A 19,735-nucleotide genomic window follows, 5' to 3' on the forward strand; every position below is an offset into this window, starting at 1 on the left:
TGGAGCCTGCCCCAAAGATGTCCACCCAGATGTGGAGCACAACCCGTAACACAGTGCAAGGCACGTGGTCAAAGCCTCACATGATGACTACAGCATTTCAGAAGCAACACTGCAATGCTTTTACCTGCATTTTCCTAAAGTATGATGTTGCACATTTCTGGTGTATTCATGTAGGATGCCCAACTGTCAGATCTGGGGCTAAATTTGTAGACAAACTATTTCAAGCAAATCAAGAACACAAAGTGTTTTTGAAATCATGCTTCACTTTGTTAACAATACTGATTGGCAGCACTCTTCGGTGTGGTTTTTTTCTTAAAGTATATAAAATGTGCTGCATCCCAACTCATTAACCACGTTGGGGTTTTCCCAAAAGCGGTACAAGAAGGGACTGGAAGCACATGCAGGTTTGCTGGACCATCAAAGGCAAACAGTATTTTTTTTTAAATGGTGAAAAGCATTATTTAAACTTGCATTTATTCATAGAACTTATCTGAACAGAATTTATTTACTCAATTAATTCTAAAAACCAACTACCTAAGCAAATAAATGACTGCTTAAATATGGTTATGTGGAATTAATATTCTCCTTTTAGTCTCCAGAATATTAACTCATTTGTAAGTGTAAAAAACCCTATACAATATCACTAGAAAATCTCGCTAAGATCATTTTCGAGATATGTAAATGCAAAGAATTTTCTCCTCTATTCCTACCTAGATCCTTGCATACTCAAGAGAATGCAGTTACCCGATTTCACAAAATTAAGAAATCACTCTAACTTTTCAAAAATGCAACTAAAAATAATGCACACACAATCAAGAAATATAAACAAAACCTTAAAAGGTGGTCTTTCTAGTTTGAATCTGACAAGACTTGCAAAATTTCTCCATGGGCTCCAATACCCTCAAACAGTGGAGTCATATAAGCCTCATGTTGATAAAAGCGTGATGAAACGTTTCTTTCTCTGAATATACTCTTGAAGACACAGTACAGAGAACATTATTAAGATTTTCAAATCAAGTTCCTAAAAATGAGCATGTCATCCCCAGTCTATTTGGGAATATGCATTAAGCTAATCAAACTGACAGCTTTTGCAGCAGAGTTCAAGACAACCCAAGTCCTGCTGTTCCTGGAGTCCAGCAGCCCAGACGCTCAAACCTGTTCATGTTCACTTTGTCTTCCCAAGACTCCCCAGCACAGCATTTATTTTACAGAATTTATGTTTTTCCTCACAGCTGAAGATAAAGATGCCTTCAGAAATGAAATATGCATGTCTGAATGAAATATGCACTGCTTTTCCTCCTTGTCCTCAACATATGGCCTCAATTCTGGTTAACAACTCTGTTCAGACCCTGCTCTGACAGGAGAACCACGTACCTCCTCAGGGGCTTTTAAGGGAGTTCTTCATTACATCAGTTTGATGTGGGTACACTAGGTGAGACAAGCGACGTTTTACTAGTATTTATTGGTAGCACCAGAAAGTTAAGAAGCAAAAACCAAATTTCTGCCAAATTTCTAAATAAGGGAGGACCATAAGCTTCTCAAGAAATGTTCGCCAGAGTATTTCTTTTTCACAAATGCAAAATATGCTTTTTATTAATCCCATTATTGGAAACCATTGAGCCATTTTGGCTAAAATAAAACATACCGGAATGCAGGCAGCCAACATGGAAACTTCAGTCCAAAAGTTAAAGACATGTGAAGGGATAAACAGCTGAAAACAATCATATAATAGCAAATATTTAATAAAGAGCAGTAGCTAGATTACACACATTTATTTTACAGTCTGTGCATGTGTATAGTTCACACACATTTGCTTCTCACTTTTGGAAGCATGAAGTTTAGCACAGCTTGCATGGAAAACTTCTACAAGAAATATTTCCGCTAATAGCTAAAACTTTCATTAATAACACAGAAAAATGAACGCCAAGAATATGACTGTAAAATCTTAAATAGTAAGCTAGGTAGTTACCAAGACATTATTCTTATATGAACACGCACAACCCATCCAAACAGACACAGAGTGTCCACGAGCTGTTTACAATTAAATCTGATGCATTTCCTTGTATGTGTAAAATATGTATGTGAAAGATTCGAAATCTGTGAGTTTAAAAGCCTGTTCCTGTCAGCTGGACATACGAGAAGATCTCCAAATCTCAGAGGAGAAGGCTTTCCAAAGACATTTCCCAGAAGAAACAACATACAAGGAGCAACACTGACATATTGTAACCCTAACGTAACGTATTATGAGATTATGCAAAAGAATTTTAAAAACTAATTTAATGTGGTGAGAGGGTAGTTCTTTGCTCCCAACGACTAACATCTCGGATGAGGCTTGTAAACAACTTCAGAAGTATTCTTAGAGCACTTCCAGTAGCCATCACCGAGACGACTAGGGTCACCAACCATTTTGCAGGTATTGCATCTTCCACTATCACAGTACAGGAGTAGGAAAAAAAGTATGCTTGACGGTTTCTGCCTGCCTGTAAAGTGACATATATGTTGTCATGATCCCATGGTGTCAGCATATCAACAAAATTACTGCAGATTCCACTAACAAATGACAGCAAATGCAACAATTACAACATGCAAATTTATTCTATTTAGAAACCGTGAGGAAAACAGGATCCTCTACAGCTTGTCAAAAGAAAGGGCGAATACTTTTCTGTCTTCTCATGAGGTTAGCCAGAGACCTCCGTTATCGCAGACAGAGCTTCACCTGAGGAATAGGTGTGCCTGCGTTACCGACAAAAACGGGTCACCCACAGTCGTTCTCTGCCTTGTACTGCACTGCCCACTCCAGTCAGACCAGGAGAAGGGAGTGCCAGTAGGACATGGGCTAGAAGCAAAAGTATTCCTTAAACTTCTAGGGTCTGCCAGAAACAGGAGTTAGAAGGATGCTGAAATGCAAAAGTTGCCTTGCTAGCCTTCTTTGCTCCTAACGCAAGGCCAAAAATAAATTTTAGCACACAGAAAAAACACCCTTGCTACCTTATTATGCATATTTTTAACAAACTGATTGATCAGGCTTTTAGAGTTCACAACTAAGCAATTCTTAGTGAATGTGAGAAATAAAAACCAAAGAATCTCAAACAAATCATTTTATCAACCAGCAAAGTCATAACCAAGCATACAACAGCAGAGTCCATTAAGCCCAGTTGCTAACTACCTAATGCAACCACCTAAATTTGACTTGTGAATTATGCCGTTCTTGTTTTAAACCAGAGGTCTGATTAACAGCTTTCAGGTTAGTGTTTAAACTCACGACATTAAGTCAGATGCAGTTAACGGAGCAAGTTTCTTCATGTTAAGAAGGATGAAAATATTTTTCTTCCAGGAGGTACAGCCTCTGGCTACCTCCAAATTATAGCAAAACTACAAATAACAACTTAAAATAAAACATACTAGCATGTATGTTACTAAGTATCCAGTAGAGACCATCTGAAATTGCCTAGAGGAAAAATGCTTAACTAAAAATACTTGCTGAGGTGAAACAAGCAATCTTCTGTCCAAACGTAAACCCACCTCCTGACAGCTCTCTAGGAGGAGTACGAGAGTCAAGAAATACAATTCAGCTTTGAAGGGTATGATCTCTCAGGGTTTGTGGAAAGCTGTTTAGATAAATTATGAAAGAAATAAGTAGCAGCGATGAAGGTAAGGCAAGGAAGGAGAGAAAGAAACGAGCCAAAATGATTTGTTACAGACAACTGCTAAAATACTACCAAGGAAAATGCTTTTTATCAAAAAACTACAGGACAATCCCCAGTAAGAGCTACTTCCCCAAACAGTGGTGAACAGCAGAAATAACTGTAATGAGGATTACTTTCTATCCTCGTCTGCTGATCCAGCTGCCTCATTTTCCTCTCTGCTGAGACAGAGCCTGCTCTCTCCACACAGCAGGGAGAAATGAAGTTTGGCTATTCAAAAAAAGAAAAAAAAAATCTCTTATTAAAGTATGAAAGAACCGACCCGGAAAGCATCAGTCACTCCTTCTGGGATGAGAAATTGTTTTTAGCCTTTCATTGCGGCTAAAAAGCGGAGGGCAAATACAGGAGGCCTTTCTTCCCCTGCCCCAGCAGCAGCTTTCCACGCTGCAGAAGAGCCAGGGAGTCAGGGCCCCCTCTCACCTCCGGCCCCGGCTCTAGCACTGGCAGCGTGCAAAATGGTTTGCTCCCTTCACTCCTCTTCACGGGCTCACGCAGGTCTCTCTGCAGGTTCGGGCCAGGTACCTGCGGGACCACTTTTGGGAAGGGAGCTCCCTTCCCCTTTCCCAAGCACCGTCTTACAACTATACTAGCCATTCAATCCCAGCTGGGCTCAGCATTGCCCATCGCTCCGTCCTCCTTAAGAGCGCTTAGGAATAATGATTCCCCGGGCTCGAAGCACGTCTCTCAGCAGCGGTGCGGCAGAGGTCCGACAGGCAGGCTGCTCCTCCCTGCCTCTCCAGGGCAAACTGTCTGCAGGGCTTGCCGTCTGCCCCAGGGAGTGTTTAAGTCGGGAGCTGAGGAACAAGCTGTAAAGGATTTCCTTCAGCGCTGTAGTCTTACTGATGGGTTGGGCTACATTTCTCGATAACCCTGTTTATACGTGGTATGAGAGCTGATAGCTCTCCCTTCACCAGAACAAGAAAACAACAGAAACAGCATCTCCACCTTGGTTTTAAAAGTCTTTTTAGGAGTCACCATCTAGCACAAATTAAAAACAAAAAGGTATGTTGCCAAGTCACTTCGAAACTGAGTACAAGAAAGGTTCTTGTTCAAAATTCGGTTACTTGAATGGGAATAATATGAACATCTCCTCTATTTAGGGTTAACGCTTTTAATACTTCTTGTCAAAGACCTATTTTATCCTGTCAAAGGAAACGTAGATGGACACAGAGTGGTTGTCAAACTGAAAGGGTGTCTATTAGTGCGTCACCAAGTGTTTTTACGAACACTGTGAACAATTCATTTCTATTAACAAACTCACTCTCATTCAACTTAGTAATATTGCCTGAAGAGATGTGACTGAGTTTGAAGAAAAATTTTAAAAATTATTTTAATAAGAATATGAAGTTTATGAGAAACACACACACTTTTCCAAATATGAGTTCTGTTTCTGGTTTATTTTTCAACCGTGAACTGGATTTCAAGTGTCCTGTGTTTCAGTGAAATTCTGTCCCCACCTCATTCAATGGGAATTTTGCTAATAACTTCACTCTGACCAGAATTTTACCTGGGGGAGCCATATTCATTTCACCATTTTGTAAGTAAACTCAAGAGCATTATGCCTTATACAATGAGGACAGAGCTTGAAGAAATCGGTAAATCTTCCATTTTATACATTTTTCCAAGTTTCACTTGAAAAAAAGAATGTGTGCATAGTTACATACATTAATACTTAGGGTAGCCACTGTGTCTATTCACTTCAATTTTCAGCCAAAGGTCAGAACGAACTCTTTAGCTTTATTTTCTCATCATCAAATGCAAATCTTTCTTAAAAGTTTGCTCAGATTTCATCTGACCATAATACAGGTTTGCACAACTACATCACTTCAAACTCCTATCACAAATTACTAGTTCACGTTCACTATGGAAACAGTTATTTCTCAAGTGACCTGAAAGTCTAAGTCATAAGGATTTAACTCCCCGTGCTATTCATTAAAAATAATTATTCAGTGCATAAAGGCTTGGTGCTGAGCGAGTGAACGGTCAGGCTGAAGTATTCCCTTTAGTGGCAGAACAGACATCTCGGATGCAGCAAAGATGCGTTTCCTCACGCAGGCCCCTTTATTGCTCATTTGGAAAGACTATCTCTAGAATAAGATGAGACTTCAGACACCCATTTAGTTCCCCACTCCTCTATTGGCTTTTCTGATAGGAGCGCTGATTACTGGTAGACAATAATGATTTTGTAATGTGAACATCTGTGCAACAGAAAACAGACTGAGATCAAATAAATGGCATGTATCTCACCATTAAGCAGGTACCAAATAGTAAAGATTTTTTTAACTGCCAATAAACCTGACTAAATTCTTACCAAAGATTTAGCCATGGAAACCCCAAAAGCATTTAAAAATCCATGAGTGAGATGCTCTTCAATACCCTTTCGAAATAATGAACTTTTTTTTTAAATTAAATAATCAAACTACTCTTAGCCAAAGCTCTAACTGAGGTCTGAACATATAGAACTCTAAATTTTGTAAGTTATTGGTCTCACTGCAACAATAACTCAGCCATATTGCCCACGAGTAGCAATTAATTAAATTTAATAAGGAACACTACGAGTTGTTCCTGTTTTTAAAATCCTAGCCAGGACCCTAAACAATGCTGCTTTTCTTATTCCAATTTTCAAATGTTTAAAAATCCAATTGAACAAAATCGTCTTCAATGTTGGAGAAAATCCCAATGCATAAAAATTCACTTAAGTGCTCTATTAAACAAACCAACCAAATCTACGTGGCAGAGGAAATGTCAGTTTTTAACAAGCTACCGAATACCTCCTTCCCAGCAACAGAAATATAATTTATCTTTAGTAACACGCATAGAAGAAGTTTTTCCCCAGCTCTAAACTCTGAATCAGGCATTCACTGAGGATTAAAAAGCAAACATTAGAAAAAATGAACTTGGTGTGCTGAAAATTCTCTATTCACTTCCATGCGTGCAGAAGATTTTTCCCTTTCTCCTTCCACTGAAGAGGAAGGTGATGTTAAAAAGCTTGAAATTATTTTCCTCTCTTTAGTATTTGAATATGAGACTACATCATACGACAGAAAGCCGAGGAAAAAATTCAAGCATTATACAAGCCCATAGTACCCATCTAATTTCCTGGCAACTACAGCGCAAGTGATAAATGGGAAACCAGCAAAATTTTTCCAACTGCCTTTTACAAAAACGTATTACCTGAAAAGACAGTACAAAAAATTGTGCCAACTGCTCTTGGAAAAAGAGATCAAAGACAGCCTTTAAAGGAGTAACATCACAAATTACTGGCTTCTGAGTAAGAAGTTAACAAGTAATTGATCATGTAAAACCATAAAAGATTATTACCAAGACAGGCACCAGGCTATCCCACCTACATTTGGAAGAAAGGTTAATGCAATCAGCAAGAAAAATCCATCAGACGGGAAAGCCATCTGATTATTCCAGTGTATCACACGTTTACGTGGTGATTACTCTAATCTGATGTTTTAAAAACTCTCATCTGCTTCCTCATTTGTACTTACCATTATCAATGCCATCAACATAATGCTAAAAAAGAAAAGCCTAACTAGCTTTGCAGAATTAGTACGGAAAGCACTATATAGCCACATAAATTTCATTAGTGTACTCCGGATTGGGAAAGAATCCACAATAAATAGGAAAAAATGGCAAACTGTAACCAGCTAAAGAGCTGGATTCATTTGTACTGAGAACTGCTATCTTTCCTGAGTAATGTTTGGGTTTGCTACAAATTAGGTCCAAATTCTGAGGTTTTCAAGCCAAATTCCACTGGTAAATTCTACATCAGATTTAAAATCCTCTTTTCCAAATTCCAGGTGCAGCCTCAGCACTTTTTACTTGCTCTTTGAAGAAAAAAAGGTCTACAATGCTGGTGAGGACCTGTATTTACAAAACCCGCTTAGGAAGGCAATCAGTCCTAACTGGAAGACTATGGAAGAGTTCCAGATGCTTAGAGTATAGCATAGCAACTCCCCAAAATGAAAGGTCAACAAGCCCCACGTTCCCACCAGAAGCCAAGGACCGGGAGAGCTTTATAGCAGTGAGTACCCCGGGAAGGATGCCCTCGCTGTCAAACGCCCTTGCAGACAACCAGGCGGACTCCTCCCAGCACTTCAGGGGCTACGGGTTCCTTAAAACTCTGCTGGCCCACCGTACCACCAAACAACGATACTTGCCTTACAGGAATTACTTGTTAAAGAGGGCACCTCGTACGCACAGTCTATGTCAATCAGGAAGGTTGAGAAGCAAAGAGGAAAAAGGCAGCTGTGTATTTTTTGGCCGTTTTTCCCCTTGCTGGAAGCTTGCGTGCTCCTCTCAGCGCAGACCCTCTCTTGCCTATTCAGTTTGGGGATCGGCGTGCCAGCAGCACTTGGTAAATAAAAAAATTGACTCCAAACTGCACACGTTATTTGCAGCTCAATAAAAAATAATGCTGGGTCTTTGACACATGTTTATATAACACCTAATATAAAAGGGTTGTTACCTTCTCATGAATAAATATGCAGCACAGGCAGAAGTCTGGAAGTGTTTTCTAACTTAAGAAAATAAAATCTGTGAAGTCCAAACTCCAATTCAAATTTTTCGTACGGATTTTAGACCTAGGGTTCAAGTTTGGGACCATACCCAGTTAAAACTAAGTAGACTTGTTAAAATAAACAAAGAAAGTACATTTTGAGATGCAGTGATCTTGACTGATTGGGTTTGTTTATTTATGCTTTCACAGAATTTGGTAATCTGCAACAAGTGTCTCAGCTAATGCAAGACAGATTCAGCCACCTGGAAACAACCAATATTTTAATATATATTAATAATGCTCTAACAATAAACAGTAGCCTTTCCTACTGGTTCCAGTAGTTACTGTAGAGCTTTATAAAGCCTGATCTTATCATGCAGCTCCTTCTTATCACACACTACAGTGCTTACACTTGGAAAATTAATGTTATAGCATTTTTATCTTTATTATTCTCTACACTTTGGAGTGACCTGTCTCTTCGACTTTATAAATAACCCGAATACTCTGTACGCTTAATTTGCTATCACCATAGCAATTTTTTTTCAAAGGATGAGTCAAATTCTTACTCCAAAATTAAATGCATTTTTTTCAATTAAGTCTCTTCATGTGGCACTAAAGCACTGGACAAAGTTTTTTATTCAAAAATCCCTTTCTTCTTCGTGCAAATTTCATTACGGCAATCATAATAAACCTTTCTTTAACACGAAACACTAGGTCTTATGTAAGATGTGTTTACAACACTTACTACCTTGTTAATTCTTTTGTTCCATGGAGCAGGCATTTGCTATGACACCAAGTCTGTCATTCTCATCAACTCAGTGATTCATCTGCCTTTCCTACACTTATCTTCCAACCTGTCTTTCCTAATTTTTTGTTTAACTTATCACTGTTTAGGTACTGCTCTCCCTCTTCAGATTCTGAACCAGGCTTTTTCCTTTCCACTATATAAGGTCTAATGTTTGAAAAGCTGTTGAGCACCACAATTCATGGTACTGTGACTCATTTCTGTAATGTCTACTGTTTCCTACAAAGGAAAACTAGTGTTACCTGTCAGAAAACTACAAAGAGTTAGTTCACCCAGGTGTTAGAATATATGATTCAGGAAAACAGACACATAGGAGCAGCACTTAGTACTTCTGGAAATCAGAGCAGCCTTTGGTGGCCCTGTCATGCTCCACTGCCTTGCTCACAACCAGCAGAAATAGCCCATGAAGAAGTGGAAAAAAGAATTTTTCAGATGGATAAAGGGGCATCCTTGAATCTCTGGGACAGTCCAAGAACCCCACCCTCCAGACCCTGGGGCATCTGTGTTATCGCAGCTTTTGGTAGGAGTGGCAGACATGTAAAATCCTGTTCAGCCTGGCTCCTGTCTTTTCAATTAGAGAGTATCTTGTCTTGGGAGAAGTCGTTTGGGTCACTGAAGTCACTGGAAGTCATAGCTACCGAAGTAAAGATATCCGTAACTGCAGGCCAGGTCTGACTCAGGGTGTATTCCCATGCAAGGGAAGGAACTCTAGAAAGATTAGTAAGTTCGTTCTGAACTCTTCTTGACTGTTTTAGATAAGCACGAACAAACTGGTTTAATGAACCTTCCTTACACAGGCTACCAGATGTTTTGTTCAGCTACTAGAGGCTCTTTGTAAGAAACATTCCTTCTTTTCCAGAAATCTGGATTTTTCATGGCTGCTGTACTTACATGAGCTAGAAACAGAGGGCTGTAGCACCCATTTAATTTTCTTTCTTCTCCTCCTCGCAGACACTGTTTGATGAACTTCAACATTCAGAAACTACCAGAATAACGAGATTTCCACTCCCATTTCTGCTAATAGAAAAATAACACCACACCACTGCTCTCACTCTGCCATTTTGTACGGTCCCATCTTTTAGTTTTAAACTAAAAGACATCTGAAAGACAACACCCACGATTCTAAGTTTTCAAACCCCAGAACACTTTAAAAACATTTCCTGCAATTTTTTGATCCATGTGGCAAACTGATGATGGCACAAGAGGTCAATCACATGATGCTTTTTTTTTTTTTTTAAATAATCCTGGCATCACAGAAGATCACAACTTTCAGACATATTTACCATCCAACAGCCAATGGACAAGAGGACGCTACCTTTGGCTTCATTACTTCTTCGATTTGAAATACAGGCTACATACTTCCAGTTAACTAAAGACACTGCTGCACAGTATCTCATTAAAAGTAATACTTTTCATCTTATCATTTTTTATTGAGACAATTTATCTACCTGAGCATCTATGCTTTATCAAATAGTATTTTTTGAAAGTGCAGAATCAATTCAGTGGGATTCTGTCTTGCACTCTGTTCACTGAATTTATGTCTGCGCAAAAAATTGCTGTCCCAAACCAGAGCAGTTACTTGCAGAGCATCTACTGTGTCAAACCTGGAACAATCCAGGCTCTATCCCACAAACACAAGCACCTTTACGCAGCTCAGTTTTACACATCCTTCAGATGCATGAAACCTCCATCTAACGCCCATTAAAGGCCCAGGGCTAAGGTCAGTCAGAGAGAACTATAGACGAACTGAAGTCTCAAGACACTTGATTTAGAAAACATGACGGTGGTTTGCGTCACTCACCACAAAGTCAGAAAAGACTTTCTGCTTTCCACACAGATAAGCGCTACTAGATTTTCAACTGGATTATGGATTACAAAGCAATGAATCCCAACAAAATCACTTTTGAAGTTAAATTTCAAAGATACACTTAGGACACCAAAGATAATTGTTTGAATCTTTGATACTTTCAATAAACATTTTGCAAAGAAAATTATAAGCACTGAATCCCCTGAAAATGTTACTATTTTTCTCTTTCTGATATTAAAGCTACTGTAGTAGGGGGCAAGGAAGAAGGCCAAAAATACATTTCTGTTTCATATATTGCAGCTAAAACAGACCTTGCCCATCTGCCTCTCTGATGCTCCAGCAGAATAGAAAAATGGTTGGAGAGCTCAGGAGAGAAGTCAAAATTATCCAAATGCCTGAGGCTGTAAGATGCTCTGCAGTAGAAGTAATACCATCAAAAGCCACAACTAACACTACTTTGCTAGTCACAGGAGATTTCTCGCTATCCTTTTGTCTCCCCAAATGACAACTGAGAACCACAAACTTTTTGGCAAGGAACACAAAAGATGGATAACTGTAACAACATGAGAAGAGCTTCAGAAGGCAGATGAACAGAAGGAACAGATGTGGAGCAGGTGTCTGCTCTCTGCTTATAAAATGATGGTTTTTCAGGGTCACCACTGAAATAATAGAAACTTGAAGCAGAACATAAATCCTGAGAAGGTCCCCGTGTCAGGCTTTCAAACATCAAATGGAAGACTTCAAGCGTTCACTGTTACTAGGTAAAGCCCAAGGGTCAATGATTTCCTTACTAATTTAAGGAGTGACCAAAAATAGAAGACAGCTTGTGGCATTCTTGTCAGAGCCGACATATGGAGATCATAAACCCCGAGAAGTCTTGTTGCTTCTTCTCTCACTGAGGAGTGTCTGAGATTACAGTTCCCTATAACTACATCCACCCAGGTGCCATACGCCCATATCCTCCCTTCCCCCTAGGCCCACGAAAGACCAGCACCAAGATCTGAGCCACAGGCTGCCCAGCTTCAGATGCGCTCATTAAGAACTGCATCGATTAGAAACTAATGAGAATTGAGCCACCTGACACATCTTTATCACAAAACATTGGCTCAACATCTTCGTGTGCCCATTAAAGATTTGCCTCATATTTGAGTTTCTCTAAACCACACAAGCTGCTTTAACCAGCATGAGAGGACAAGTGAAGCATCAGAATGGCCCTTGTTCCCATGCGACATCAACTCTGCAAAGACATTCACTTCAGATGAAGTCCATGTCATGAAAGCAGCTGTTTTGAGAATCCATACAAAGGGCTAATTGAGACATTATGTTAATAAAAGTTATCTCAGGACTGCCCAAAGCAGCTGGTGTACTCCTACCTACTGAAGAAACAGAGACCATCTACAGGTAGGCTGTACCGAGCACGATCAGGCAGTGATGCAGTTGATGTATTTCTTAACTAGCAACAGAAAGCAGGACAATAAATACCACAGACAGCTACGGCTCTAATACTGACTCCATACCCCAGGGCCGCATGATGTTGTAACGTGTTATTAGGTGCTGCCTAGTGTTGAAATGAAAATCCTGGGGCTTACGGCCATTGTATGCTGACCCACAGAGAGATCACATGGCCCTCCTAGTAATTTTTTTCATTTTTTACCTTAGGTTTCTCATAAGTCATCTCTAAATGCACATGCACAAACCCACTTATTCTTCAGCTTTCCTCAGCTGAAATGCAGGAAGAAAACCTTCCGTGACCCTGGCAGAAGAAGCTACCAAGCACAAAAACCCCATAAGCTTTTAGTAGCCTCTTTCACCTGCTGAAAAGATCGTCTCCTCCTTGAACTGACACCAGGCTACCAGAGGACAAAAATCTTTGGCGTCTTCAACAGCTGCTTTTCACTGTAAGTCAACAGGGGAGACTTATAAGCAAGGGAGAGAGTTTTCAAAAGAAATGGATACCACTGTATGACACTTTGCAGTCAGAGGTGGTAAGAATGACTAACGACTTCCCAGCGCTTAAACAAAACCTATGTTTCAGCTAGTTTTTCCCCCAGCAATAAGATGTGCTCTTACACACATGGCCGAGGTGCGTGGGGCTCCGATGACTAAGAACAAGACCCCAGTCAAGGAGCAGAAAAGTATTTTTCGGAGCTGAAAGCTTATGAAGAAAAGTTTCAGCAGCTCAGCAGCTTCCTGCTGGCTGGCTGGCTGAGCGGAGCGAGATGAATCACAATGTTCCGCAGAAGAGACCTTTTTCCTTTCCCAGACAAAATTAAGACTTTTCTCCTATCTAAGTCTGTTTTAGAGAAATGTGCTCAATGCCAATATACAACTGGCTGCCTATAACTTTGCAACACCGTTACTGGCGAAAAGGGAAAATCACTAATATTCATGTAAAAGTGGCATAGAAATACATGCACGTGATGATATCCACCAGCAAGTATGCATTTCTTGGCTGTGAAAGGTCTTCTTAAAGGCAGCCTTAAAGCATTCATCTTTGTAAATACCTCTCCACAGAAAACGTGAGGATACCTGGGGCTGATGCGATTAAAGGGTTTCACGAGAAGTTCTTTGTTAGCAGAAAAACATCACGGCCAGCATCTAACCAGCCAACTGCTTGAATAATACTGACCTCAAACATTCATGCTACCACATACAGCAATACTTAAAATATTTTTCCATCCAACATTTCCTCCAGTTATTTTTCTCCCTGCTAAGACATCAGCTCTCTATTCCTGCCGCAAACAGCAAGAGCAAACAACTGGTTTCTTCATCAAAACACAACACTGCCAGGTAACTAAAAGCACCCACATTTCACATTTTCAGACTACAATAACGCAACTGTACTTGACTGTTACTTGCTGTCAGAATTCAAGCTTACAATACAACACACAGTCACATACCCATTAGTTAAACAAGTATAAACCATGCTTTTTTCTTTTAATCTCGGTATTTATTTGTTAGTAATGTCCCCACTTCCCAGGTCAGGTTTGCTTATCATTACTACGACACACAAAAAGCTGCCAGCAAACAAATACAAAGATTTTAAAGCTGAGACACACTAGAGGAAAGTGCAAGCTTCCTGCAGCTGCTTAAACAAGGCTGTTTCACTGTGGCCTTAACATGACACTGTCATCCCAACTTGGCTAAATCCAGTAATTTGAAGTTAATTTTTTTTTTTTTTTATTAGGCCATCGCCAGCCCAACTAATTTTCAGTTGTAACTTATCAGGAGCAAAGATTTTAGTCCCGTGTGAATGGAAAAGCAGCTAGTAATTGAAAACAAATTAACCTATTTCCAACTGTGCTTAAGTCGTATTACTGCATTTTCAAAGAAAATCTTTACAATGAGCACACAAATCCTGGTAACGTTTAGAGTAGGGATGGGAGAACAAAACTGGGTAAAGGGAGAGGTTTTGCATCATTTGGCTGCTGTGCTTAGGCAGACTGACATCATTCATTTCCAGGGCGGGTTGGGAGGTAGTTAATTCCTCCTAACTGCTAGCAGAAGTGTTGTACGTAAAGAAAACTAGTTTCATACATCTGGAGGATTGACATTTGAAATATCAATAAGCTACCTTTCCCTTGAGAATAACATAGCTCTTTTTTGCTGGTATTGCAACTTTGTTGAGCAATTATCTGATCAGGGATCAACAGAGAAAAAATATCAAAATGAAGCATGCTGATCTGTCATCGCTCTCCATTACCTCGTAATGGAAACATTCACATTTGGCTTCGTGGAGGTATCATATACTTCATGGGTGTATCCTGAAAGTATATTGGCTATCCTGTGAACTCAGTAATCCTGATCAAGTTATGCCTCACTTATGATAGAAAAACTTAATTGATTACAGTGGAGATTCATCAGCATAAACATGTCATTGTGGCGACAAAATTATCCCTATTTTGTAAGTACTCCATATTTTGAAAATACTCCACAATTTACTCTTTATTTTTCACATACTAACTTGGATTGAATAAACAAGGCAAAAAAAGAAAGGCAGCAAATCTAGGTAACTCAAATATGAAAACCACTATTTAAGATTACTATTAGTCTGGAAGGCATTAAAAAGGGGGACAGAAATGTTTAGTTCAGGTGTGGTTAAAAGATTTCCTGGCTTGTCATTAAAGAAGAGATTTGCTGAGATGCCCAAGAAGACAGTCTTGAGAGCTAAGCACAGGACTGGGCACTCAGACAGCTCTTTTCCTTGCCTGATTCGGGGTGGGTTCATTTGACCTCTGGCAGCCTATATAAGTCAGTTTATCAAACAGAGTAACTAAATTGGGGTACTCGGTCTCAAACATTTAAAGCCTGACAGAGGTGCTGAATCCCGTAGTTCAAACCTGAGTGAGCACGAGGTAAGAGCACAGGATTTCTCTTTAAGTCAAAGCCTCCCTCTGAAGCTTGGCACCCAGAGCTGATGCCCAAAATAGACTCTGTGAAAAATGTTAGCCTGAATTTCCCTTTCCCTCAGCCTGAGCTCTTCAAATTGCCATCTGATGTGAGGTAAAAAGGGAAATTATAAAGTGTATTATTAAATACTTTAGATGTTGCCTGGAAAGAGGAAATTTTTATTTGGTGAAAAGCTCCTACACCAGCGTGGCTGGAGAGGATGGATAGTTAAATAAAGCAAAAAGTAAACTGACAGCAGAAACAGAAGTAGGGTATCGTCCTGACCATTTGCACTGGGCTCCATCTATTCTGCAACAGACAGACAGCTTTTCACCACTGTACAATACATCTGACAACTTGGATTTGCCAACCTGCTGTATTTATTATTGGGGCATCAGGTAAGGATGTAGACAGATGTGTCTAAACCAAGCCATTTTCCTTTTATTTACTTCCCTTTACATTTCTGCTCAAAACAAATTGAGACCAAATTAATCACTCCTAATTTTAATAAGGATTTTGTATTTTCCCTTGTAGCATGACTTCTCAATTAAGACAGTAATTTGACTAAATCAATGGTCATTCAGAAATGGTACAAATAGCTCTGGGTACTAAAACACAGCTTACAGGTTACAAAAATATTCAGCATGGTGACAGAGGAAGGCAGAAAAACTTGAATTCCAATTGTCCAAGGAACAGAAAAAAGTAAAGAGAAGCAAAAGTACATTGGTTTTATGTTTCATGATCTGATTTAAAAAAAAAAGTTGGCGTTTTTGTTTTGGTTTGGTTTTTATGCTTAGCATTAGTGATACTGGACCCAGAACAGCAGGATTCAAGCTCTTACAGAACAACATTTGTGATTAAAAAAAGGCATGAAATTATTTTCAATTGCAACAAAGTAAACCAAGGACTAACTGCATTTTTCAGCTCCACGTTATTTCTTAGTAGAACAAATGATGACTAAATCCCTGTACTAGATTTTGCTAGTTCCAAGAGTGACTGGAGTCAAACCTAAAGCAAGCACCGGCAGCACGTGGCCGAGCTCTAACAGGCAGCGTACCTCTCAAGTCTCTGCGGCTCGCAGCCTGGGCCGCTCACAGGAGGGCATTTCCAAAACACGTACCCTTGCCCACCCCACTGCATGCCACTGAAGTGTTAAAATACATGTACTGTATTTAAATATTTCCAATGCTATTTATTTGTTATTAAGATTAGGAATAGCTCCATATGAATAAGAAAACTGTATTCCCATATTCATACAGGCTTAAGATAATTCAAGTTTACAGTTTTGACATGTGCCGCTTATTAGACTCTTAGGAATGTAAAAACACCATTGGCATTTTTCATATTGCAAGTGTCTGGTAGATAATGGCCGTGCAGATTTTATACAGAACGGCGCAAGTAAACTTGCCAAACTTTCATCATCACTCCTTCGGAAACTCTGAGGGGGCCTATTAAATTGGCATTTTGTTTGACATGCACACAGAATGTGCTTAGCATGCAGAACAAGTATGGCAATAAACCTTTTCTTAACAGCTGTGTTATTTTAGCTAATGATAAACATGTATCTAAAGCCACATATCGCCACAACTTAAATTGGTGAGAAAAGCTTAGTCACGCCATGGAAAGAGAGGCCATCACAACAGAGAGGAAGTAGTTTATTTATTCTTAACTATGCAATTAATTGTCTCACCAATAAACACAGCCAAATACACAAATTGCTGTTCTAAATTAAGTAAAGTTCATGATCATCGTAGTTTATATTCTGTCTCTGACCTTGCTGCATCTACTCTTTAGCAACAGATTCCTACCCACGGGCACATGCGTGCAATTATCACTGATCTCGGTGGAAGCTGTGACTGCATAACTGAGAGAAGAGTTTATTTTCCGGAAAGTTTCCTTACGGTCTAAGAGCTTCGGAGGCCAAAAAGGCTCTTTTTGTCATCATCGTGGCTCATTCCGTTCTGACTACGTTCAAAATGAAAAGAATCTGGACATGTGAAATGCAGATGTTAACGAGCAAGACAGCATATTGATTTGGTTAAGCCATTTAATTTTGACAAACTGCCAAAACAACAATAAAAGAATCGCAAACCTGAAATATTGGAGATTTCATCGGCAGCCTACAATGAACAGGCAGATAATGAGTCCCCGGCAACCTCTAGGAAGGGATCGATGCTCTCCACGGAACTGCAGTGACTGGGAATTCCAGACAGTGCCCTTCGATTTTCTCTGAAATCTTATCTTTACAAAGTAAACAAACACAAGATAATAACCTTTAAACTTTCTGCAGTCACTCATAAGCGGATTCATTACTACAGAACAGCAGCCGACATTCAATATTAGTCTCTGTTCAATACGTGGTACTCCGTGTATCGCAAAACTCAATCTTTTAAAAGGCACAGGTTGCAATTCCCAAAATCGTGACACTTAAAAAAATAATAAAAATGAATCAGGGTGCCTCAGAAGCATTTTCCAGCTTTTCTCTGAATCAGCAGGGCTGTACACATCCCACCTTCCCAGTGAAAACTAAATATATCATATAATCAACTGAGTCTGCAATTTGAAGCCTTAAAAAACACTAAATATCGCAGAAAACACTGTGAAAACTAATATCTAAGTTTCAAAATGGGAAAAATACCTTTGTTTTCAGCATTTTTTTAAAAGACATGACTAAACTTGGATCAAATTTTTAAAAATTTTCTTCTTTATGTACTTGCAATCAAGCTAATTTTGGTTCCTGTGTTCAGAAATATCTGAAGCAAACCAAACTATGACAGAGCTTTCAAAGAGCATGTGCCTGAAACATTCCTGGTCTCTACAGACATGTTAACTACATATTTTTAAACATCCTCAAAATTAAGTTAATAACTACATAAAAGCAGAATTTTTCAAACCAAACTTTGACATATCCATCTTCACAGAATCAAAAAAGATATTTTACTCTAAATAGTTGATAAATGGCTTCCAGTTCCTTGAAAACAACAGCATTTAGACTACATTAGCCCAGTATCTTCTTCAATTATAATTGTATCATTTTATTACATTGGAGAGAGAAAAAGAATAGAAGAGGTAAGTGCTGCTACATTACTCCCCATATTATTTTTTACAGCAATTTGCAGAACACCATCAGTAAACACAGTGCTTTACAAACCACAGAAGAAAGGTCATTACCCCACAGAGCTTACAACTACAGCAAACAAATCAAGCACAACCCTTGAATTCAAAGGAGATACGAGGACATTCCTTTTTAATATATTAGTGTATCATCATCAGAGAGATCTTTAAACCACTTCGATCCCCAAGTCAAGCAGCACGAAAACGGCACCAAAAGCTGACAAAAAGCGGCACATTTTTCTCCTTGCCCTTCCTTACTCATAAGGTGCATCTTGAAACAGTGGGAAGACGCGCATCAACTCACTTCTCCATCACAGGCACAGAAGGGAAGGTGTGGAAACACACTGCACAGGAGACGCAAGGGAACTGTACCTGTCAAAAAACCCCACTAAAATCCAGGAGCACAAGCTGGGCCCCAAGCTCTGCTGCTCTCCTGCTCTTCGTGTTACCCTGTCATGACTCTTCTTTTGACTCTTGCGGGCTACATCTTTGCTCTGACGTGTTGCACAGGCGTGCCCACCAAAAACACCACTCAAGGGAAGAGGTGAAGGAAAACAGGAGGAGTACTTCATGCATGAGAAACAGGATGGAAGCTCGTAAGAACACAGATTGAAATGTTTGTTTATATTGTAGGCTAAATATTAAGGTTTCCTTTCAAGTTTACTTCTTTTCCAACTTAATTTCTTACATGACATCAGAGCTGCAAAACAGCCAATATAAGGTCTGACCAACTGTAACAGTCATTTACTTTCTTTCAAAGTGTCTCCTTTTCTTTAATTTTTAGATCAGCAATAAACACCTTCATTGGATCCTTCAGAAGCCACCATCATGCTCCTCTTATAAAAGCATTAATTGCTAGACAGTCAAGTACAAACCATCATCAAAGCAGAGAAGCCTTGTCTTCATTGCAGGTTCTGCCACCACAGCAGCAGCGCCTGCAAGATACAGGCACAATCATTTTGCTCTTAATAAGCTCCTTCACAAATGCAAAAGTAACTTTTTTTTTTCCTTTGATTAAAAAAACCCAGTCCTTAGCGCGCTCTGCTGAGGTGCAGGCTCCTTTCAATTCAAAGAATCTGTGCCTCCGTAACCCAGGAAATCTCCTTCGTGGCCTTATGCAGCATCATCACACTCCTCCTGCTACTTATGAGTTACACACTTAAATCCATCACTTGCCACTATCTACATGTTACCAGAATTTTTCCCACACCTAAGAAAGCAAGGAAGCTGGAAGAAACCTGTGACGGGACAAATACAACCTTCCATAGGCCGGACACCTCTAGGTGTTTGAACCTCTAGGCACAAGTGGTAGCTCAGAGGTCAATGGTGAAGGTGGTCAGGGAGGTCTCGCCTTGGCCTCGAGCGGAGCCCTCCAGGAAGCACAGGGATGGGGAAAGCAGGTGCAGCAG

General features: G+C 39.7%; 1 protein-coding gene across 6 annotated transcripts in view; it reads right to left on the minus strand.

Annotated features, from left to right (window-relative positions):
• The window catches only part of LDLRAD4 (low density lipoprotein receptor class A domain containing 4), a 293,336-nt gene that overhangs the window by 199,325 nt on the left and 74,276 nt on the right, over positions 1–19,735 (minus strand). The window contains exon 5 of one of the 6 annotated variants that reach the window (XM_075494315.1): positions 1,646–1,711. The exons of 4 other annotated variants lie outside the window; for them this stretch is intronic. The gene's annotated coding sequence lies outside the window, so the exon portion shown is untranslated. Of the gene's footprint in view, positions 1–1,645; positions 1,712–17,304; positions 17,454–19,735 lie in introns of all 6 variants that reach the window. One more of the 6 variants, XM_075494316.1, reaches the window with a different exon arrangement.

Source organism: Mycteria americana, chromosome 2, assembly GCF_035582795.1.
Source record: "Mycteria americana isolate JAX WOST 10 ecotype Jacksonville Zoo and Gardens chromosome 2, USCA_MyAme_1.0, whole genome shotgun sequence".
NCBI classification, from domain to species: domain Eukaryota; kingdom Metazoa; phylum Chordata; class Aves; order Ciconiiformes; family Ciconiidae; genus Mycteria; species Mycteria americana.